Source organism: Gallinula chloropus (genome assembly GCF_964237585.1).
Source record: "Gallinula chloropus genome assembly, chromosome: 1".
In the NCBI taxonomy this organism is placed as follows: domain Eukaryota; kingdom Metazoa; phylum Chordata; class Aves; order Gruiformes; family Rallidae; genus Gallinula; species Gallinula chloropus.
In genome coordinates, this window is record NC_140085.1 from 18,515,471 (window position 1) to 18,537,390 (window position 21,920).

At 39.4% G+C, this 21,920-nt stretch overlaps 1 protein-coding gene across 1 annotated transcript in view; it reads left to right on the forward strand.

Annotated features, from left to right (window-relative positions):
- Positions 1 to 94: 94 nt before the first annotated feature.
- Positions 95 to 21,920, forward strand: part of MRTFA (myocardin related transcription factor A) — a 79,496-nt gene continuing 57,670 nt past the window's right edge. Inside the window, exon 1 of the mRNA XM_084279414.1 lies at positions 95 to 160. The gene's annotated coding sequence lies outside the window, so the exon portion shown is untranslated. The remainder of the gene's footprint in view (positions 161 to 21,920) is intronic.

Here is a 21,920-nt window from a genome sequence, read left to right on the forward strand (position 1 = left end):
GATGATGAGCCGGTGCTGGTGTCACTTTCGGCGGCCCCCAGCCCTCAGAGCGAAGCTGTTGCCAATGAGCTGCAGGAGCTCTCCTTGCAGCCCGAGCTGACCCTCAGCCTCCATCATGGCCGAAACCCCAACCTTCCTCCACTCAGTGAAAGGAAGAATGGTAAGTGGTACAGTGCTCTCATGTAGTATGTCCTCACCAAGGAAGTATTGTGGTGTTGCCATGGTGTGTGTTCTGGTGACAGGGCTGCTTTTTATTGCTTCTTACAATGTTTTCTTTGTATGAAGAACCAATAATCTGGCATTGACAAAGCTGATTTATATTGCTTGATGGGCAGGACTGAAGTTACTGGCTGTGGAACTTTCAGAGACATCTGGTGATAAATGCTTTTACATTTATCACTTTAGGTGAATATCAGAACCACGTGCTTGTGGTCACTAAAAACTGTGCAAAGCTGTGACAGTCAATCAAAGGAAGTGTTAGCTCATCTTCAGGTTATAGCCTATAGATTTTGTTCTTTGCCACCTTGGCCTGTACTTACCAAGGGCATGTAGCTTTCTCACTGCAAATATCTGAAAAGTTCTGTCATGTTAGAAGACTTGTTAGAAGGAGGAACAAGACCTAGAGTTAAAAATGAAACATCCCAGTAGTCCTTATAATGCTGAAAATGACCTGTCTTATGTTTCTTCAGTAGCAGGTAGTTTATAGATTACTATGATACGAATCTCTCCAACTGTTTGATGAGTGACAGTGGAATGGTGAAATACAAGGTGACTTGGTGACCAGAATTCCTAGTTTTGGAAGAATGTGAACAGTTTGAAGCTCAGGGTCACCAGGCTGCCACAAAAACTTTTGCACATTGAGCCTCATCCTGTGACAGACTGATGAAACCATGTGATAAATAGAGGTTTCTGTTGGAGAATTTCTTTTGGTGATCTCCCTTTGCTCCCTGGGGTATATGTTGGTGGCTTTTGGCAATATGAAGGCCTTGCAAGAGTCTGAATTCTTGCTATCAACTTTATCTGCAAGATACTGTGCATCTGAGCATGGCTGAGTCCTGGTTTCCTTACAGTGTTTGACACTGTATGTTGCGTTATATGTATTACATAGACTTGAATGGCACAGCATAGTGGAAGTGCTACAGACTTTGGGAGTGGCTTTATAGCCAGAACATAATGCTTATGGGAAAGTGGTTTAGAGTATGTGGACTGTAGGACAGTAGCTTGGATTAGAGGGATACCTCACTTGCCATGCCTGGTTATTTACCTCCAGAAACTGAACATGTCTTTCTCTGAACAGTGTTTTTTACTGTTTTGCCTTGGAAAAAATAATTAACTTCAACCCAAAATTCTGTTATTTAAGGGATAAAAAGGGGTTTCCTCAGTCATATACATTATACCATCATTCTGTGATTATAGCTGTGTTTACAGGTCATAAAAATGGAGAAGCTAGAAACTGCAGAATAGAACAAAAAGCTTCTAATCCTTGACTACTTCTAAGTATAAGATAAAACACATCTAATGGAGATAAAGGTGGTGGTGGTGGAAGTAAATAAAAGAGAGGAAATGGAACATTAGTCAGCACCATAGACTGTGATCTCAACACATTTCAACTAGCGGTAGACACGGTCATTTTATCCTTAGGAAGGCAAGGAAAGATTTCAAATGAAATTTAACTAAGGTAGTTTTGAAACTTGTAGAGGGCTTGAAGGCAGGGGAAAAGCATATGAACCTTTGTTTCCAAAACCTGACAGCTGGCTGCCTGAAGGTGACATTGTGAATTTAGTGGAGGCAAGGTTCTTCTCAGTAAGGCATGATTAAAGATCCTGAGTTGGGAAGAAACAGTTTGTTCTTGATGACACAAGGAAAGGGATACTAGTGTTGGGAATACATAGGAGTATTTTATTAGGAAAGTTAAACTTGTAGCAGCACTTTGAATGGATACAAGCAAGACATAACAGCTTTTGTTATGGTCAGAGAAAAGGATATTCTGTTACAGAAATTAGAGTCCTTATATGATTCAGTTGTTTGGACAGGTTTAAAAATTGGTATCTTGGGAATCTTTTATGGACATAGTTGGTTTTCCTATATCTGAATAATGTTATTTTTATGGACTCAGTCTTGAAGCTGTATCATTGTGGGCTTCAAATCTGCTTGACTGGAACAAGTAAAATACAGTAGGGATTAAAAATATTTGAAAAGGATCGCCTCTGCCCATACCTTTAGGCAGAGGTATCTGCCAAAGAAAATAAGGATATTCCCGGAAATGACTCACGAGGTGGGTCTATTCAGACCTGGTTCTTTATCAGGCTCAGCACAATAGTGGGAATTTTACTGCTGGAGGTGCAGCTTTTCAGACAAGGTATAAAGTCCTTGATCTAGACTGCCTCAGTATTCCTTATCTTCATGGGTATACAATGCTCTTTTCTCCTAGGCTGCAATATGTTGATATGTGTTGCTTGTGTGTACATTCATTGAAGTACTGTGGGACAGAAAAGTGCTGCTGAATTACAGTTCTCTGCAAACTGTTCACAGCAGAAAAGGGGACTTGGCTTAGTGGGCTGTTGAGAAACATAGCTGATGCATTTTGAGTTAATAAACTTGTTCCCTCAAATGGGAACGTTTCAGTTATCTTGGGGTAGAGGTTGCACAGCTGCTGAAAGCTGTTGAGCTTGTTAAAGCGCCTTTTTTAAAATATGGTGCATCTTTGCTGTTGTGCCTTTAGCTTCAAACATGTTAAAAACCCCTTCAGAGATGATCTAGCAGTTGAGATGGCAATCTGCTTAAACATTCGAGCAAGTCCAAGTGGTGGTAGAAGCATATCTTGTCAGTGAAACTGACAACTTGCCATATTCAAGGTATGGGGAAGATTCAGGCTGAGTGGCAGTGGGAGGGGAGGAGATGGTAAATAAGAGACTTGCTGGAAGCTGCCTATCTGTGTCAAAGGGTCTCCTGTTTGCAGTTCTAGGCAGGCATTGCTGACTCACAGCTGAACTAACTACTTGCTGAGTGCTTCTGTCAGGTTAACCCTTTGTGTAACTTTGGCTTACAGAGCACTTTGTTTATCTGTAGATGTCTGGAGAAAAATATTACATGGATTTGTACTGAATTTGTTACTTCAGGCTGCGGTTCTGGAACAGAAACTATGAGCTGAGTTTAAATATAAATGGCATGTGAAGCATCATGGAATTATGTATCCCACGGGAGAACTGGGAGTTCAGTCCTGCATGTACATGCTGCCGTATGTCCTAGGACAGTGGACTTTCTTTTTCCTGCTCTTAGAGAACTGAAGATCAGCAAGAAACAGTTTCTGGGGGTTTTCATGCTGGTCTTGTTTTGTATCAAACCGAGACTCCTCTTCATTTTCTTCTCCTGTATCACAGCTACAAATTATCCTTGTGGGTGTTTGTACCAACAAATAAGTACACCAAGACAGATGGGTGTAATGACCTTAAATATCTTGACTGAATAGTTAAGTTTTACTAAATTAAAATGCAATAAAAGCTATTAGATATGTGTGAAGTATTTGAATGTAACAGAGAGATAGGAAACAATTTCTTGTCACTTCAGTGGAAGGAAATGTTAAGTGGTAAGGTGTTAACAAAACACTTAAAAATTATTTTTTAGGTTCTATTCAGACATAGGCTTAATGGAACATTTAAGGTATAGTTACCTAATTTGTCTTTGTGTTTTCATCCTAAAATTCACATTCCTTCTCCTTTTTCCCCCATGTTAATCAAGGCCTTAACTTTAACTGAGAGAGCTGTGAGTGACTCATTCGTTGCCATACAATCCAAAAAAAGGTCATTACATTACGAGTCATCCGAACCTCTTAAGTGTATCTTGATTTTTCTCAGTCACTTGTACTAAGATGCCAAGATAACTTTTCCTAACCCTTAGGGCAGGTTTAGAGCAAGGCTCTGATGGATGTGGTTACTAAAAAAGATTAAAACACAAGTGGTGATCATACAAATCTTGTGCAGTTTAATAATTTCTGATCAGAATTGTCCTATATAACTTTCATTTGAGATTATGATAATTGCTCCACTAGCTTATCAACATTCTCTCTTGACCCATTTTCCCCAGATGAATTCAGAGTTACCTTTGTCCAAGGTCATAAAAACCATTGTGTTAGAAGCCTGTGACAGTCTGGTTTCTTCTCACTCTAGGCTTACTTGAGGTGAGGTAACATTCTTTTGACTGAACTGTTGCATTTTATGATTACAGGTTTGAACAAAACTTGTACCAGCTTGTCGGTTTTTGGAGTTTACTTGATCTGGGATGCCTGCCTTCTACAAAGTAGCATATGTGCTGGGGTGCGGGGAGAGGGAATGGGGGACACGGGAGGGGGCAGGGAAAAAGACTAGTTGGAATGTGTGGAATTCCAGTATGACTGAAGTCATCTAACAGGCATGGGCTTTAGGTATTGGAAGGTATTCCTGTTACTGTAAAGACCAAGTGCTGTGCAAAGCACAGGATTAATTGTTGCCACATAAGCCGTTGATGATTATACTCACTTACAAATTGCAGAGTTGAACTTTCTAAATAGTTCCAAGGAGCTAATTTAGTGCCTAAGTGCCTATGCCCATTTACTGTTAAAAGGCAGGAGTAGTATTTTAAATGTTTCATTTTGAAGAATTGTGTAGGTAATTGTTTCTGCAATTTTTTAATAGGTTATATATCCCTGTCTGCCTCCCCTTTCCCTTTCTTATCCTGGACTGTCATTACACTGAATGCAGTCAGAGTCTGGATTTATTTTAAAAAAAACCCTTGTTGGTTTTGCAGATTTTATACCTGTCGACTTGCTACTGTGACTTTAAAAGCATTGATTTCTTCAAATCATGTCATAAACCATCCTTTTAAAAAGTTAATACTGTGACTTGTTAATTCTTTTATGGAGTTAGGTTTGTTTACTTATTGAGGAAGGGTGGATTTTATTCCTGAGAAAGGGTCTTTGAGACACGATTTTTCTGAAATTATTTTCTCAGGTTTTATTTAGGGAGGGTGGATTTTTTTAGTGTGTGGCTTGTTTTCTTGTTTAGTTGGTTGGTTTTTGTTGTTTTTTCTTCTATATCTGACTTCAGGAGTAGTGCAGCTTAAAGTTACATTTAACAACCAAGTGGTGGTTACTGCCTCATCCAGAGCTTAGATGTGGAGAAGATTATGTTGTAACAAAAAGAACAAGACAGGAAATACATCTCTTTCTCTGATACGTCCTTCACACACATTCCAGTGAGGCTTGCTGTTTTCTCTTGTGTGTGAGTAAGGGGAATGGTTGTTAGAATAAAAACAACCACTCTGTCTTGGATAGCTTTGTGTTAAGAGACTTTATGTCCCAAGAGACTATAAATTTAGCATGTTGTCTGAAAGTTTCTGATGGAGCTGTGAGATTCAGAGCGTGATAGACATGACTGGCCTGTTCCTGATGGGAGCTACTAAACAGCTGAGAAGTGGTAATCTTTTGAAATATTTAAAATAAACTTTTAAGCAGTGATGAGAGAATAGTTGAGCTGGCAGAAGTAATGCCAAAGGCAGCTTTAATGTGGCGGCTTTATCAAGTTAGCTTGTGATACAGTTTTTATTTGTTTCTGGTTATAACGCTCTTCTCCAGTCACTGGTTTGTAATATTCCTCTGCCTTCTCTTTCTCCTTTACAGTTTCTCTCTCATTTCAGTTTGCCTTTGAGGTTTAAAGGTTCAGGGCTGATAGATGAACGTTAGACATACAACTTGATAACTTTTAAAAAACATTCCTTTTTCATGAATTTAAACTGCTTGCTAAAAAAATCAGGCCCAGATCTCGGCAGTTTGTTTTGTCTGAGTAAGGACTTTTGGTACGGATTTCACTGTTTTAAATATTAAAGGTAATAACGGGAAAAGGAAGTTTGGTTCTTTAAAGGGAGAATGCCATTTAGCAGTATTCTCAGTCTGTTCTACTTAAACAGGGAGTGGCTGCTTCATGAAAGAAAGATTACACCATTTTACAATAGTCACTGCTTGTACTTAGCAGACTGAATTCTAGCTTTGGGTGATTGCCTGCTGCTTTAATGTGTGGCTTTCCTCATGAAAATTTTAAATTTTCTGTAGTGTTGGGATACTGTCAGCCACTTCTGCTGGCTGTAACTCTCCCTCTGCCACAACCAATACATTGCCACAAAGTATAATGAACAAATCTCTCTGAAGACATTCATTAGTGTAATCTTCATCTTTCTTGCTGGTCAAATAAGCAACATCCTGGTTAATGCTTTCAATTTCATCTGTCTGTTCCTAGTCACTGACAATGCACATGTACGATGTTTGAGGGAGTTAAGTGATGTTCCTGGACACTGTAGGAGAGATTTCCATTCCATTTCGCTCATACTGCTTCCCCTTATATTTCCATGTATCACCACGAAAATAATCATACATTCTGCTGAAAATTGATGGTTTCCTTTATTTATGATGCAGGCAGGTGTTTATATTCAGGGTAGGTGTTTGAGTGACTTCTTTCTCTTGCTAGTGTCTCTGAATTTTCAGGAACCAGTGCACCAGTTCGGTTCCTTTCCGTAGGGATTGCGCAGCAAGAATGAACATTTAGGCCTGGAAATTTTGCCTTGTCTGACTGCGACTCTAGGACTTCACAGGTGTTTGAATATGTGACAAGCCTAAATAAGCTGATTCCTGTCCTTTTAACAACACACTACTGATGTAAGGAGTATGGAAATCAGATAAATACTACAAGATCATCACTGTAAGGGATTTTCCTGTATTGTGTAAAGCTGCCAAATGAATTTCTTCTGCCTCCTTTGAAGCCCCAGATGTGTTTGTGTGTGGGAAGGAAGATATGTTGCTAAAACCTGCCATGCTCTTCTCTCAGCTGTTGAGCAGCTGTTGGGGAGTTCTTGCATCTGACTGATAGAGAAGCCCAGAAGTTATTTAAGATTGGTGGGGACAGAAAACAGTACTAAAGCAATATTGTGCACCCAGTTAATCATCTTCATAAATGCTATTGTGGCAGGAGAGTATTCTGATTTGCTACAAAGATTTTAAACCTAAAAAGAGGTCTGTATCTTTGATGCAGAGCACACTGTATGTATTTGTGCTTGATGCAAATACATGCAGTTACTTACTTGACCTAATGAGAAGTGACGATGAGCCTTGGGGGAAGATGGGAAAGCTGCTCTGGGGACAGAAGCATTGGAATTGGTTTGTTAAGATAATTAAATTATCTGTTGGGCAAATTACTTGAGGTTCTTTAGAGACTGAAATTGAATTTCCTTTCTGTTGGGAGCTAGAATTGTCTGGCGAGGAAAGACTTAATTCTATTTTTATCTTTTACTCAAGAAATATTTAACTATAAAAGTTTTGTCCACTACCCCAAATAATTTGAAACTAATCACCTGGATGTGGGAAACAGCTTAATTTCTTTGCAACGTCTAGACAGGTTGGATGGGAGGGTGTGGTCCACAATTGGAGAAGTCTGAAGGAGAAAGGGCGTTTTGTTTGATTTTACGAAACTGACACTACCATCTATTTGGAAAGCATTTCAGGTCTTTGTTACAGTAGCTCAGGTTTAGTGGTCAGCAAGGGGAGATGATAGGGATAGGGGAATAGTGCAGTTATGGAGAAAAAGGACTAGTAATGATTGAAGAGAAGTGACTGCTTTGTCAGCAGGATGTATACGTTTTTGGCCATGTTGTTTCAAAGCTGAGGATGTCTGTGTGTTTATGTTAACACTGGGTCTCCTTGTCCTTGGAATGAAATTGCCTCATCTGTGGAGCCCCTTAGGGGATTGAATGTCTACCCAAGACGTCATCCTTCCCTTTTAAAAGGGGAAACAACTGCCAGTTCTAGTGTGTCTGACCCCTTCCTTCCCCCTCCCTTTTGCTTACAGACCATCAAGGGGCGGACCTTACTTCTGCAGACTACACATCTTGTGTTCCCCATTTGAGTATTCATTTTTCCTCCTATCAGTAATTTGGTTCTGGGCTGTTCCAGCTTGCCTGTAGTGAATAAGCAGAGAACTGCATGTCGAAAGACTGAGTTTTCTCAGTAGGCATAATTTTCATCATATAAGGATGAGAATTTCTGCAAGTTTTGAATGAGATCCAAGTTGAGAGGTCCACTTGGATTATTTTTTTTAACATATCTCCATCTATCTATCCATCTGTAGAGGTTTTTAAGGGATTGTAACTGTTGAGGAAAGGATCAACATGACACTGCTGGAATCAGAAATGCAGATGACAACACTCCAGTCAGGTATCACCCCAGATGTGTCCCGTGGGTAGATTCTGGTAGCGAATCATAGTTGCTGAACTATATAGGGAGTGCCAGGAGGCTGTCTGACTTTGAGTAAAGACAAATTATAGAGCTGTAGTAACTTCATGTGCAGGTTGCAGATGGATGCTAGTTGGATGTTAAATACTGATCACTTCAGAGTATCATCAGAGATAAAATTATCTCTCACTTTTTTTATTTCTTGGTCCCCAGTGTTAGATTTAAATACCTTATGAAGATTAGAATATCCCAGTCAAATCTAGGACTTGTTCTAAATAAATTTCCTCTGTTTAGCTTTTGGATGATTTATGCCGTTTTATTGTTAATTGTTTTTCTATGAAACATATTTGTGATGCTTTGGGGGGATACTAAATTCTATATTTTGGGGAAAAAATACTTAAGCTTTGAAACTTCCCAATACTTGTTTTTTTGTCATGAAAGACTGTTTCTTTGAGAATGAAAAAGGTATTGTGTTTATATGACTTGGTGCTAAGTACTGTGTTTTTTTGTGATACTGCACTTACCTGTTAGGTATGTAGAGAGTTACATTTCTGACGTGTACAGCATGCTGGAGTGAGGGTTGCTGTTAATGACAGGATGGGGTACTTCTGTAGAGTGATTTTTATCTGTGGCTTTAGAATATGCTGTAGTTATGGAACTTAGCAAATATGTACAGATATGAATGTCCTCTCCTCTGTGGATGGGAACAGAGGCTGACTGTAACCTTGGTAAAATCTAACCGCAAGCTAGTAGTAGTGTAGGAGTTTGGGTTTGCATTTCTGTACTCTTAATCTCTTGTAGAGTGTTGCCTGAAAAGCAGCACATATGTAATGCCAAAAGTGTCAGGACAAACTTGTTTATGAAAGTTAACTGCCTTTTTTTTTTCCCCTCAAGTAGTGACTTAGAAAGAGACAAGTAAAACAATAACTTCATAGTTTTATATAGGGGTTTTTTTTCAGAAATTGCTTTTTTTCCCCCCTGAATTTGTTGCACTGATTTCCCTAACTTGGTTTCTTTATTAAAGCAGCTGTGAAGGTTGTGTGTGTCTGTAGAATCCTATACAGCCCTTGTTCTATAGTTCTGACATATGGTTGTGGTGTTAGTTGTTTAGAGAACGATCACACGGTTTTTCTATCTCCTGATGTAGATAGGAAAGTCAAGAGAGTTTGCTATGGCAAGGCTCCACCCTAGGTAGGATACATATTTTTTTGACTCAATTAGAAGTGTTTGGACACCATACATCATTCCTCTAGTCACAGTCTTGCAGTCTGTGAATTTTAGAGGAGGGTTTAGACATTAGCAAGGTGTTTGGTATTGAGCAGATTTTGTATGGCAAGACAGTATCTAATCTGTCTCTGCTGTAAAGAATTATTTTTTTTTTCTTGATATGACAGTTGCTACTCAAAGGCCTGAAAGAGAGGTTTACCTCAATGTCCTTTGTTTCTAATAGTTTTTCTAATTATGTTAGGGTTTTTTGCAGACAGGGAAGAGCCAAGAAATTTACATTTCAAGGTTCTTGCAGCTGAATTTGAGCCTGGTATTCTGGGGAGACTCACAGAATAAAGACTTGTTAAAATTAGGGGAACAGCCATCATAGTAGTATAACTTTGTTTGTGGCTGTGTTTCTCACGTCTACCAAATTATGGAAACTCTTGAGGCTTGCATTTATTTCTTAGGGTGAGAGTTTCTTCCACTAAATAGTACTTGTATGTAGCTTTTGCTTAAGTCAGCTAAACTTAGTCCTAGATTATGCAGTGGTGTTCTGCAATGTTGAGGCAATTTCCTGGCAAGCTTACCCTACCTAACGAGGGATACAGATTTATTGCACCTCTTCCATCAGTGGCAGCTCTCTTTTCTCCTGGATCAACCACTACTGGAAAAATATTAAGCAAGAACCAGGCAAATGTTTACGCAAATGGATTCACAAGATTGTCATACTTAATTTCTCTACCAACAGGATGGAACTGTGTGCATACCAAGTTTTAAAGATCAGTCTTGAAAAATGGGAGTTTATTACGAGCGTCTAGATAAGGAAAATGGTTATGTGATGCTGACACCAAAATGTTCAAATGTTTTCTCCTAAATTAATGTTTAGTGACTTCAGCTGCTGTTGGTTGCTACTATTATTTTGCTTAGTGAGGTAGTTAAGTTGCCCGTTGTGCAAATACTTGCGACTTTTTAGAGACTGAAATTGAATCTCCTTTCTGTTGAGAGTTAGAATCATCTAGTGAGGGAACATTTTACTTCTCAAGGCTTCTTAGTCCTGGTGTTCATCTCCAGAAGCCCTACTGGAAAGATGGCCCAGTCAACTCATGGAATGGTTAGGGTTCGAAGTTCCAACCCCCTGCCATGGGCAGGGACACCTCTCACTAGACCAGGCTGCTCAAGGCCCCATGCAGCCTGGCCTGGAACACTTCCAGGGAGGGGGTATCCACCACTTCCCTGGGAAATCTGTTCCAGTGCATCTCCACCCTTATAGTAAAGAATTTCTTCCTAATCTCCAATCTAAATCTACCCCTTCCAATTTAGAATCATAGAATCACTTAGGTTGGAAGAGACCTTTAAGATCATCAAGTTCAACCACAGCCTAATGCTGCCTTGTCCACTTCCAGACCATGTCCTCAAGCACAACATCTACACACCTTTTAAATACCTCCAGGGATGGTGATTCCACCATTTCACTGGGTGGTATCTATTCCAATACTTGACTACCCTTCCAACAAAGAAATTCTTCCTGATACCCAAAACTGGACACAGCACTCGAGGTGCGGCCTCACCAGAGCTGAGTATAATGGAACTGTTACTTCCCTGCTCCTGCTGGTCACACTGTTCTGATACTGGCTAGGATGCTGTTGGCCTTCTTGGCCACCTGGGCACACTGCTGGCTCATGTTCAGCCATCTGTCCACTAACACCCCCAGGTCCTTTTCCTCCAGAGAGCTCTCCAGCCACTCTGCCCCAAGCTGAAGCGATGCCCGGAGCCATTTCTTATTTACGTACTATAATTAAATATTGCACTAAACAAAAATTATTAAACATTGTAATACTATAATGATGTTAATTATTAATAATTACATACTTTAATTGAGTCTTGTCATGCTATTTTAAAATATTATAGTATTATTATTACTTAAAATAACTTTCCCTTGTCTTATCAATACATGTCCTTCTAAAAAGTCCGTCCCCAGCTTTCCTGAGGCCCCCTTCAGGTACTGGAAGGCCAGTATGAGATCTCCTTGGAACCTTCTCTTCTCAAGGCTTAACAAGCCCAATTCTTGCAGCCTGCCTTCACAGGAGAGATGCTCCAGCCCTCTAATCATCTTCATGGCCTCCTCTGGACCTGTTCCAACAGTTCCATGTGCTTCTTATGTTCAGAACTCCAGAACTGGACACAATACTCCAGGAGGGTCTCACGAGAGGGGAGTAGATCACTCATCAAGGCTTCTGAACAGCCACTGAAGAAGTAGGAGAATCATGGCCTAAGCCGAGTAAATGAATTATGCAGGTAGACCTTACACAACTTGTGCTCCATGGACCAAATGTTCTTTAAAGCATGCAGGCTGTAAGACTGCTTCTTTAATACTTTGGTATTAGTGGGGGCCTATTTGACAAGCAACAGTATCTGAAGCCATAGTTGGCATAAGAAATAATGTTTGTATTTCATGTTGGTGGGTGCAGAGAAAGCAACACCTTGGACTCTAAATATGAGAAAAGACTTAGTATTTTAGACAGAGAACTGAGGGGAAGATAAAACTTTACGATTCTGAGAGCAGAATAGCTTAAGCAGGGACTATTTCTTTAGACCAAAATGTAAGTGAAGCAAGAACAATCTGACTAGTGAGGTACATGTTGTATTAACCAGAAAATAATTAAACGTACTGGTTGAGCTGAAAAAAGGAAGAGTAAAAAAAAATGCAAGTGATGACAGCTGAAGAAGAAAAGGTAAAAGTGAAAATCAAGCTGAAAACATGTTTCAAAAAGGCAGTAGACCAAGAAAAAAGAAAAGTGAAAATAAAAGCAGAAACTTAACTGCTGTATTTGACATCTCATTGGGCTACTGATGTATTTGAAGAACTATAGGATTACGGACCCAGTCACTGAAAAGGTGGTCATACAGAGTGAGGTAAAATTCTACATTCATATTCAAGAAAAAGTTTGGGAACCCCTCTATGCCAGCTTGTGTTGTGCTGAAAAAGAAAGTCATGTGCAGGTCTGTCTATACCAGGCTCTTAGCAGTAGCAGCTCCCTCATTAGTGTTTTTCTCCAAGAATCACTTGGTCTTTTTTGCTGCCTTGACTCAGCATCTGACTGATTTGTTTTCTTTATGTTTATTTGCTGATTCCAAAAGCTTGCTCTTTTCTTCCCATTATCTACTTCAACCTAATCTCCCTATGTAGATTCTTTCTGTGCTTCTTTGTGTTATTCATGTCTCTACCTTATTATCTCGGATGGAGATCTTGCAAATTCTTTTGCTGTTGGTCATTATTAGGACTGAATAGTTTTCTGACACAACCTGGCTTTGTTCTGTAACAGACTGTCCTCCTGAAAGGAAGAGTCATGAATATTATTTTTTTTTCTTTCTGAAGAAAGAGGAGTGTTAGAAGAATGCTTTTTTGACACAATCTACACACCAGTAACAATTGAAACTGAACAGCCATTTGTAGTCCCACAACAGTCTGCAAGTTAGGGAAATGTCAGGAGGCTTGGGTATGCTGCTGGCCCCTGTATGCAAATTTGGTGCTTAAATGGCAAATACAGGCTTTCAAAGATAATTTAACTTTCTTCTTTGCTTTAGTTATTACTGTTCACGAGTTTATTTTTATGACTTCTAGCAGGTGGCTTGGCAAAAATATGTGTGCAGTAAGCAATCAGCTAGATAGCTAAATCCTAAATTTTAGATCATTTTTAGCAGATACTTTGGATGGATGGATAAGAGTTATGGCCACTTCGGGTCACTGAGTGTCCTAACAGAATGCCTTGCCAGAATTAATGTCTCTTATCACGTGGCTAAATGGCTATTTTTGTGAATGAATTTTATTTCTTCTAAATTTTGCTCTACTTAAAATCTTTCTTTGCTGTTCTGGGGAGCTTTGGTCGTTGGTTTTTTTCTGTGTACCACACTGTGGTGTCTGCTGTTTTGGTACGTGTTGCGAATTATCTCTCTGGAACCTTGGAAGATCTGTTCAAGGTAGTGGGCTGCTGGATAGTCTATTTGAGTTTTAATATGTTGTTCAATTGAATTGCTGAAAGAAAATCTCAGAATCTATTACAGATCAAGCCAGGTATGCAAGCCAGAAGCAGGCTGTTCTGAACTGTTAGAAGTGAAGAACAAGAGGGTTTTCCATTTATATTTGGAGAACAAAAGAAGTGTTGTTTTTAAGTCAGCACTGTAAACGAGCATAGAAATAATTCAGTTCTATACAGTGGATAAAACTTAATTTGTCTGGTGTAATTTGCTTTGTACCCAGCTGGTTCTGAAAAAAGAACAATTGTTTCAGCTGAAAAATACTGTAAATTTGAATCAAAAGTAAAACTTCACTCATTTTCATGGGAAAAGTTTCATTTTCCAGCTACTTTAGCAGATTAGGCATATATTAAACCCAATTTAGGACAAATATATGCTGATCCCATTCATTCTTTCAGAATACAGCTCTCAATGTCTTCCTCATCCCTCTTTAAAGGATTTAAGTTGTAGAGTTTTAGGGATGTCAGATGCTTTTAGTGGGAGGAAGGGAGGACAGCATGTCTGTGTATTCACAGAAAGTGTCTCCCTCTTCAGCTGTTTCAGGAGTGACAGATGTCAGAGTTGCAAATTTTGTGGTTGGTTTTCTCTTTTCCTGTTTTAAATAAAATTTAAATTCCACGCTGGCTTTTGTTACTGGTAAGAATAACATCTCATTCATGCACTAAAATACCTTCTAACTTCATCTTTTCCAAGCACCTGTCAGTAGGATTTTTTCCTTACTTGTTTTAATTTCCTAGTAAGAAGTGTTTTTTCTAGTTGTGAGGGTTTGTTTTTTCCCCTCTAATTTTTGTAATTTCATTTTGTTTGAATAGTGGAACTGAAAATACCAGTTGTAGTTGGTTTTCTTCTTTTTTTTCTCCCCCAATTTGGAATTTCAAGATTGCAGTGAATTCTTGAATCAACACAATGAGGATTTTGGTTTTGGATAGAGGGCGGAGGTGAGAGGGAAAACATTCCTCACTTTATAGTTTTCATCATCACCACTTTAAAAATAGAGCTTTTGATTTCAGTTTGGAATCTATGGCATTTGGAAACTTAACCTTTTGTATCTAGGTAGCAAGTTCCTGGGGAGTGTAAAGAGTTCCCTGGTTGCTGGTACAATTCCCTGAGATGTGTATATTCAGAGTAGTGATAAAATGACTCTTCCCTGGCTTTTAACCAGAATCCTGCATGTGATCCGAAGACCGAACAAAGTTATGTGAGCTTCATCGTCATCATGCAGTGGGAATTCTTTCCGAAGCAGCAAATGGGATGTTCCTGAAGTCAGCTTTAAATATGGAAATTTTTATGCCCATGCTGCTAACTGCATGAAGTTCTGGGTTGGCTGTTGTAAGACGTGGTGTGAGGAGTGCACGACTGTAAGCTGCACATTACCGAGTTATTCCATTCATGAAAGATTTGAACATAACCTTTTGCTGCCTTTTATCCCTGTGATTAACTATTGAGTAATCAAATCACTGTGGTGGTGTGTTAGCCAAACTAAAGTTAAAGGATTGTACTGAAACTAAATATATAAAAGAGACCGCTTTTTTCTTTCTTTTTTGTCAAGAATGACAGGCTGCAATACAGACTCCTCTTCAGAATCATGTAGCTGAGCAGTACCTATTTTTACTGACAACTTTTAAATTTAAACAAGAAACCGACAGAAATCTATTAAAACCCAGTCTGTATTTTAAGTTACCTTCAAAAAATAGTAATTTTTTCTCTATCTGCTTTGAAAAGACTCTGTTCATTCATTTTATGCAGCAAGTATTACAGTACAGGTTGAGAAACGGGGAAAAAAACACTCAGCAGCTTTTTGTCTTTATCCATTCTCTGAACTAAGATGAACTCGCACACAGAGACTGCGTTTGTTCTAAAACAGCAGAGATGTGGTAGACACAAAACAATTACTCACCAACTGCTTTGTTTCCTATACTTTCTTGTGGTTCCAGCTTACTTTAAAATGTAGTGATTGAGAAATAACTTTAAGGGACAGAGCTGTATGTATGCATTTTAACCAGTTTCCAGTCTACGTACTAAGATTGTCATCCTCATACTACATTTTTGTATCATTCACCAATTGCTATTAAGAACTAAATTCAAGTTTAAAATGCATGCAAGCTCATGTCAGGTTTTATATGCTGTAACTTTAATGAAGGCAGAGTCTTTCTTACTGCAAATTTAATGCATTATGTGTAATGGACCCTATTTAATTGCTGCATCATATTTGGGAAGTTACCTGTTCATTTACGTGTGAATATGAATCAGCCTTTCTTTAGGAACATAGTTCAAGTGTGTGAGCCAAGTGAAGTAAAGAATTATTTAAGTCAGCCTCTTATGTGGGGGCTTTTGACATGATTGTATAGAAGTTACTTAATGATTATATAAACAGGCCCAGACTGGTCATTGTTATCCCTGTGGCTCCGACTGATCATAGTCATCTTTGTGGCCTGACACTAATTTAGGTGCTGGATTAATATCTGACTGTGTGTTATGTTCAGTCTCTCTAAACTTGTGTGATGATTACACCACACATGGTTTGCCTGAAGGGATGCAGTGCAGACACACATCCGCTCTGTCTTCCAGTTATCTGGTTACTCCTTCTGCTGCCCAGGTTTGCAAGATTTAAGAGATGACTAATGTTTAACAAAGTGCTCAAGTTTCCATTTCGGTGTGATAACAGATATTTACATTAAGATTTAGATTCAGGATAGTCTTTTTTTTTCTTTTTTTTTTTTTTTTTTTAAATAATTGAGGTCCATGTCCAGTCTACACTTTGATTAGGAACATAGTTCAAGTGTGTGAGCAAAGTGAAGTAAAGAATTTTGAGTACAGGCATTAAAATATGTGGGGTTTTTTATTTGTAAGCTTAGATATGAATCAGTCTCTAATGTATGCCCAGAGCTGTATAGATCAATGGTGGAGATTATAGGTAGCAGTTAAGGTTTTTAAGGTTTTGGGAATGTTTCTGATGTTGTTTCATGTTGAAATAGATAAATGTTACTATTTAACTGTTTGCCATCTGCTTTTACCAGTCTCAGATGAATCCTGCAGTACAAATGCCCCCCACCGTCACCCCCTCTCCAAAACACAAAGAAATAACCCACAAAAACCCAACCCCAAAACCTGAGGTAACCTACAGCTTCCTGACACATCTGGATGCTCCTTGTTGCTGATCCGATGCACCTCAGTCCAGCCTTACAGCACCCTCAGTCCAGCCTTACAGCACCCTCTGCTGTTCTGACCTCAGGGCTCTTCCAAGAAGAGACTGCCACTTGTGTCAGGTCGTCTCTTCAGACGGAGAAACCTCAGCTGGTTGTCTTGAGGCTGTCTGAACCTTTTTTCCCCCCTCATTTGTGGCTAAGGAAACATGAGCCCTGCTCTGCAGAGGTGAAACTAGAATCTTAATGGAAGAAATGTTGCCCCACTCTCCATTTCTTTGTCAAGACAATTTTACTAATTGAATCAATATAGGAAAGTAGTTTAATTACATTGGCATGGCTCCCTTTTGTGATTAACCTTAGTGTGGTTTAAGAATGTTGTATAGCTTAGCAATAGTTTAAGTAGGGAAGGTGCCATAAAGAAACAGAATTGGAATTACCCTTCAGGGTCACAGACCCCACTCCGCTGCTGTTGCAGATAATCAGGTCACATACTGCCCTTCATAATTTTATCGAGCACCATTTTAACAAGTGTTAGATTTCTTACTTGCCAGCAACTCATCCTTGAAAGCTGTCCTAAAACTTACCTGTTTAGAAGTCTTCTAGCTTTAAATAAATCAGTGCTTTTTTGTCCAAGTAGCTTTTTGTGGTTTGACTGATGCAAATCTGAATGCAGGTGAAATATTTCCACTGGCAGAAGCTTACAGTATCCTTAACTAGGCAGTGCTAAAGTAGTGTCTGCCAGTGTCACCTGCTGAATTTTGTATCTTACTATCATGATGCTAATGTTAAATCAGATCCTCTAAGTAATATTAATGCCACTTCCTTGGCATTATGCACAGCACTGGAATCCCAACAGATTAGGAACCTATTTAATTATCCGATGTGAGAAGTAGGTTGAGAAATATATGTATGGTTTTGTAGTCTTTTCCATTTTCTTTTGCCCTGATTGTTTCTTCTCAGAAACGAGTGTATCCCAAATAAAGAAATTGCAGCTTCCAGTGAAAGCACAAGCTGGCTTGATCAGCCTGTAATGCTGTAATAACCTTGATGATATTTTTTAATTTTTTTTTTTATATTTCTGCTGTAGATTCTTTGAAGCTGTTTTTCCTTGTATGTGTCTTTAAATATTTGAGACTTGGATTTTGCATTCACTGATGCAAGCTCAAATTAAATATGTCTTTTACAAATAAATTGAGTAGTTTTGATTTATTAAAGTTACTATCTGACAATGAGGTACATCCAGTTAAAAATTATGACTCCAAAAACTTTTGGTTAAGCTCTTAAGAAAGTGCCTTGAGCTTGATTTATTGCAAAACACTCCCAAGGCTTAGAGCCTTCAATGTTCTTTCACTAAAAGCTGAAATAAACAGTAAAACACTTCGTGGTATGCCTTTTCTGACCCCGTGTTACCTCAAACTAAGCCAGAACGAGATCCAGATTAGTAGGGTCCTTATGGAGAAACCTCTATTGCTAATCTTATCTTGAAAATCCAGACACTAGCATCTGAACGTCTGGAACAGTGGAGTGTGTGAAAAGTGGTCTCTTGGGCAGAAAAAGTTTAGCCCATTTAAAGGTCAAAGCGTCTTTAAGTTTAGGCTAGAAAGTTACTCACAACCTAAATGGACCAGGAAAGTGTAGCAATTTTAAACAGAAATGCAGTATTTTACAGAATTTTCAGTTGTTTTACTTTTTCCCCTTTTTTTAGATTTCCAGTAACATTAGAGGTCCTACACACAATCTCATTTCTGGGTGTTTTTTTTAATTACTTCTTTTGTTATGCTTTGTTCTCTTCCCCTCCTTGTACTGGGCTTTTGCATTAAGGAGGCAGATGAAGTGACTGCTTATTATAAGAGACTGCTCCGCTCCCAGTTTTCCTCGGAGAGAGGCACTCACTGTTTGCTGTGGCTGTTGATTTAGTGTCTGGGAAGAATGAGGTTTTTTGGACCACTTCCTTGTCACTCTCCTGCTAAGGGAGCCTGCGTCATTGAGAAATGTTTAACCTTCTGGCCCTGAAGCAGGGCTGGAAACTTTGCTGCAAAATCTAGATCTAAAACTAGATCTTGAAAATGTTATTTATGCAAACTACTCTTTCCTTTGATTTAATTAGGACAGTAGATTGCAGACCTTGATTTAGAGTTTTGAGTAGCTAACAATTTGGAGAGTGGGCAGAAGGGAGAAATTAGTTCTTTGGTGAAGAATGGTGAGTAACTGGTTTAGGGAAGGAGGAGAGAATAGTTGAGGGCAGAAGACCAAAAAATGTGGGAGGTCTGCATGGGGAAAGGCTGTCCTAAGATATGATTCTGTGAATGTCAGATACTTAAGTAGTTCTCCCTAGTTTGTGTAATGAGGCTGGTTATGCATAACTTTATTCATGTAAGATGATGGTTTCAAGATAACAGAAACACAGCCTGAAAAAGCACTGTAAAACATGAGTCTTCAGACTTAACCTTGTAGCATGAGCTGGTTGTGGAGAGCTAGGGGCCTCAACTGTGGTGGGAGCTCTTACTTCGAGAGGTTTAGCTGGTAATAGATGCTGTTCACTTTTTTCTCTTCTCCCCCTCCCATCTGGACCGTGGGGGTTCTTCCAAGACTTGTGCAGAATTTCCAGATGTCTGGCTGCCCTGCTGGAACTACACCCCAATGAGAGGGCAGAAGACACTCAGACATCCCAGACACTTCTGCAGCATGATAATAATAAACCTGACATGTCTTGAAAGTGTCATTTTGCAAATGAAGTATTTAGTGTGATTGTAGTGCAAAGAGTAATCCTGGTGTGGCTACAGAGTGTTGGATTTATTGTACGTGCTCTGGCAGTCTACACACCACACGCTTGTCTGTTTATCTTCACGACAGTCCAGAACAGACTGGTGGCAGCTCTGTCTTGTGGGGTGCAACCTCTTTATGGTAAGGAAATTGAAACTAAAATGAAGAAGCTTGACTCGAGTGAAATGGCAGGAAATGGTTTCAACTGACCCAGTGAATTTTTATAACCAGTGGAAGGGTGGGGAAAAGGCTGTACTTTTCTTCTTTCTTCTGTTTTTCATTATTAGCAGCTCAGAGCATCTGCTGCTTAGCCCTAGCTAGCCTGGATGTAAATTGGATGACTGGACTCTTTTCTGAGCAGTCTTAATTCACTTTTGAAAACACAGCAGAAAACACTTTTTAATGGCTTCATCGGTGAGTTGAATGAACTCACTGAATCTTCTTAGGAAACCTAAAGCAATCAATAAGAAGGAATGATGAGAAGTGGAGCAAGATGCTAGATTATTTCATCTGTTTTGGGTAACCACACAGACTCTCTGAACTGAATGGTGGAACTGAGTAAGGTAGAAAAGGACCAATTTAAACTCTGAAGTCACCAGTAGGGTGAGAAGACTTTTGAACACTAGATCGTGAAACCAGTAAAGGATGGCAGTGGCTGAGCAGTAAGTCTACAAGAGAGAAAAGAACAGGTGGTAAGAAAGAATATACAGTGTGTGACAGACACAGATAATTAGGAAATGTATGAAATTAAAAGTGTGTAATTTGTTAGTGTCCAGAGTACATACCACTCTGGAGAATTTTAAAAATAGGTGCATTTCCCTAGTATGAGGTTTGTCATGTTAGGGGTTTTTTGTTGTTGTTTTTAGCCTGATGTTTTTATGTAATTATGAATGGGCAAGCAAGCCACTGAAAATAGTGGTCATGTTTGTATCACAGAATGGTTGAGGTTGGAAGGGACCTCTGGGGGTAATTCTGTCCAACAGCCCTGCTCAAGCAGGGTCACCTTGACCATGTCCAGTTGGCTGTTGAATATCTCCAAGGATGGAGACTCTCCAACCTCTCATACAATGCTCAGTCACCCTCACAGTAAAAAAGTGTTTCCTGATGTTCAGAGGGAACCTCCTGTATTTCAATTTGTGCCCATTGCCTCTGGTCCTGTCCCTGGACATCTCTGAGAAGAGCCTGGCACTGTCTTCTGTGTACTCTCCCTTCAGGTATTTATACACATTTGATGCCAAATGTGTAGCCCCACCAGTGCTGAGAAGAGGGGAAGGATCAATCACCTCCTCAGTCTGTTGGGAACATTCCTGCTAATGCAGCCAGGGATACCATTAGCCACCATTGTCCCCAGGCATGTAACTGACTCATGTTCAATTTGGTGTCCACCATGCTCTCCAGGCCCTTTTCTGCCAAGGTGCTTTCCAGCCACTCAGCCCCCAGCATATGTGCTGGTGCAACCTCAGCCGGTTTTCAGTCCTCATCCAGTCCATACTTAAACCGGCTTCTCTACTGAGGATCATACAGGAGACAGTGTCAAAAGTCTGACTAAGTCAAGGTAGACAATATCTATCACTCTCCCCTCTTTTTACCCCATGTGTCAGTCCACATTGTAACTCAAACCTAAAGACAGTTTTGCCCAATAGCTGTCTTGCTCAGGCAAAAATATTTACTGATAGGAAAGAATTGTGACTTTATAGTATAAATTCTGGACTTAACTGTACCACCGTTGCCAAGTGTATGGCGATGTCTATACTGTTAAAACTATTTTTATTTAAAGAGTTTGCTTGTAAGTGAATTCTGTTAAGGTAGCTGTTAGATGTGTTGGGATGGAGCAGCCAAGTCCTGTCAGATCATAAGAACTGCCAGGCATATAAATCCCATAACTTTTTCAGTTGCATGTTTGTCTATTCAGTTAGATCATCAACCTGTTTGTTTTTATGCAGTCCCACTTTTTGTCCTTCTCTTTTGTCTGGATTAATAAAATAGATTCAGTAACTGAGGAAAGATGCTGGAATTTCTAATTCCAGTTGTAACATCCAGACTCTGTCTCACATGTAAATGTCTCTGTTTTAAGCCAGTTTATCAAGACCAAAGGATTTTCAATTGAGTTGTTCAGAATCCATAAATGTGAGGTTCTGACTGATACGTTCTGATAGTTCATACGAAAGTGCCAAAAGACCATCTTAAAGGGGTGGCAGACAGCTGATGACAGAGAGTGACTGTGTATTGTTTCAGGTGTGTTCACAGATTTAGGAGGAGGAAAGCAGAACAGAAAGCTGAAGCCCAAATCAGAACGTAATGTTCTGAGCACAGTTATCTTTACACTTAGGCTCTGTGCCCTTTCAAAGTTTTAAAGCCAGTTGGGGATTAAAAGTCCTAAGATTTGGCAGGTTTTGCTGGGGCAACAGAAGAGGAGACACCCTCCTTGTTACTTGACTTTTATCTTTGCTTTCATGGCCGGGATAACCAGAACTCTTGCATGTGAGATAAAATTTATTTGAAAAGAAATCATGCTC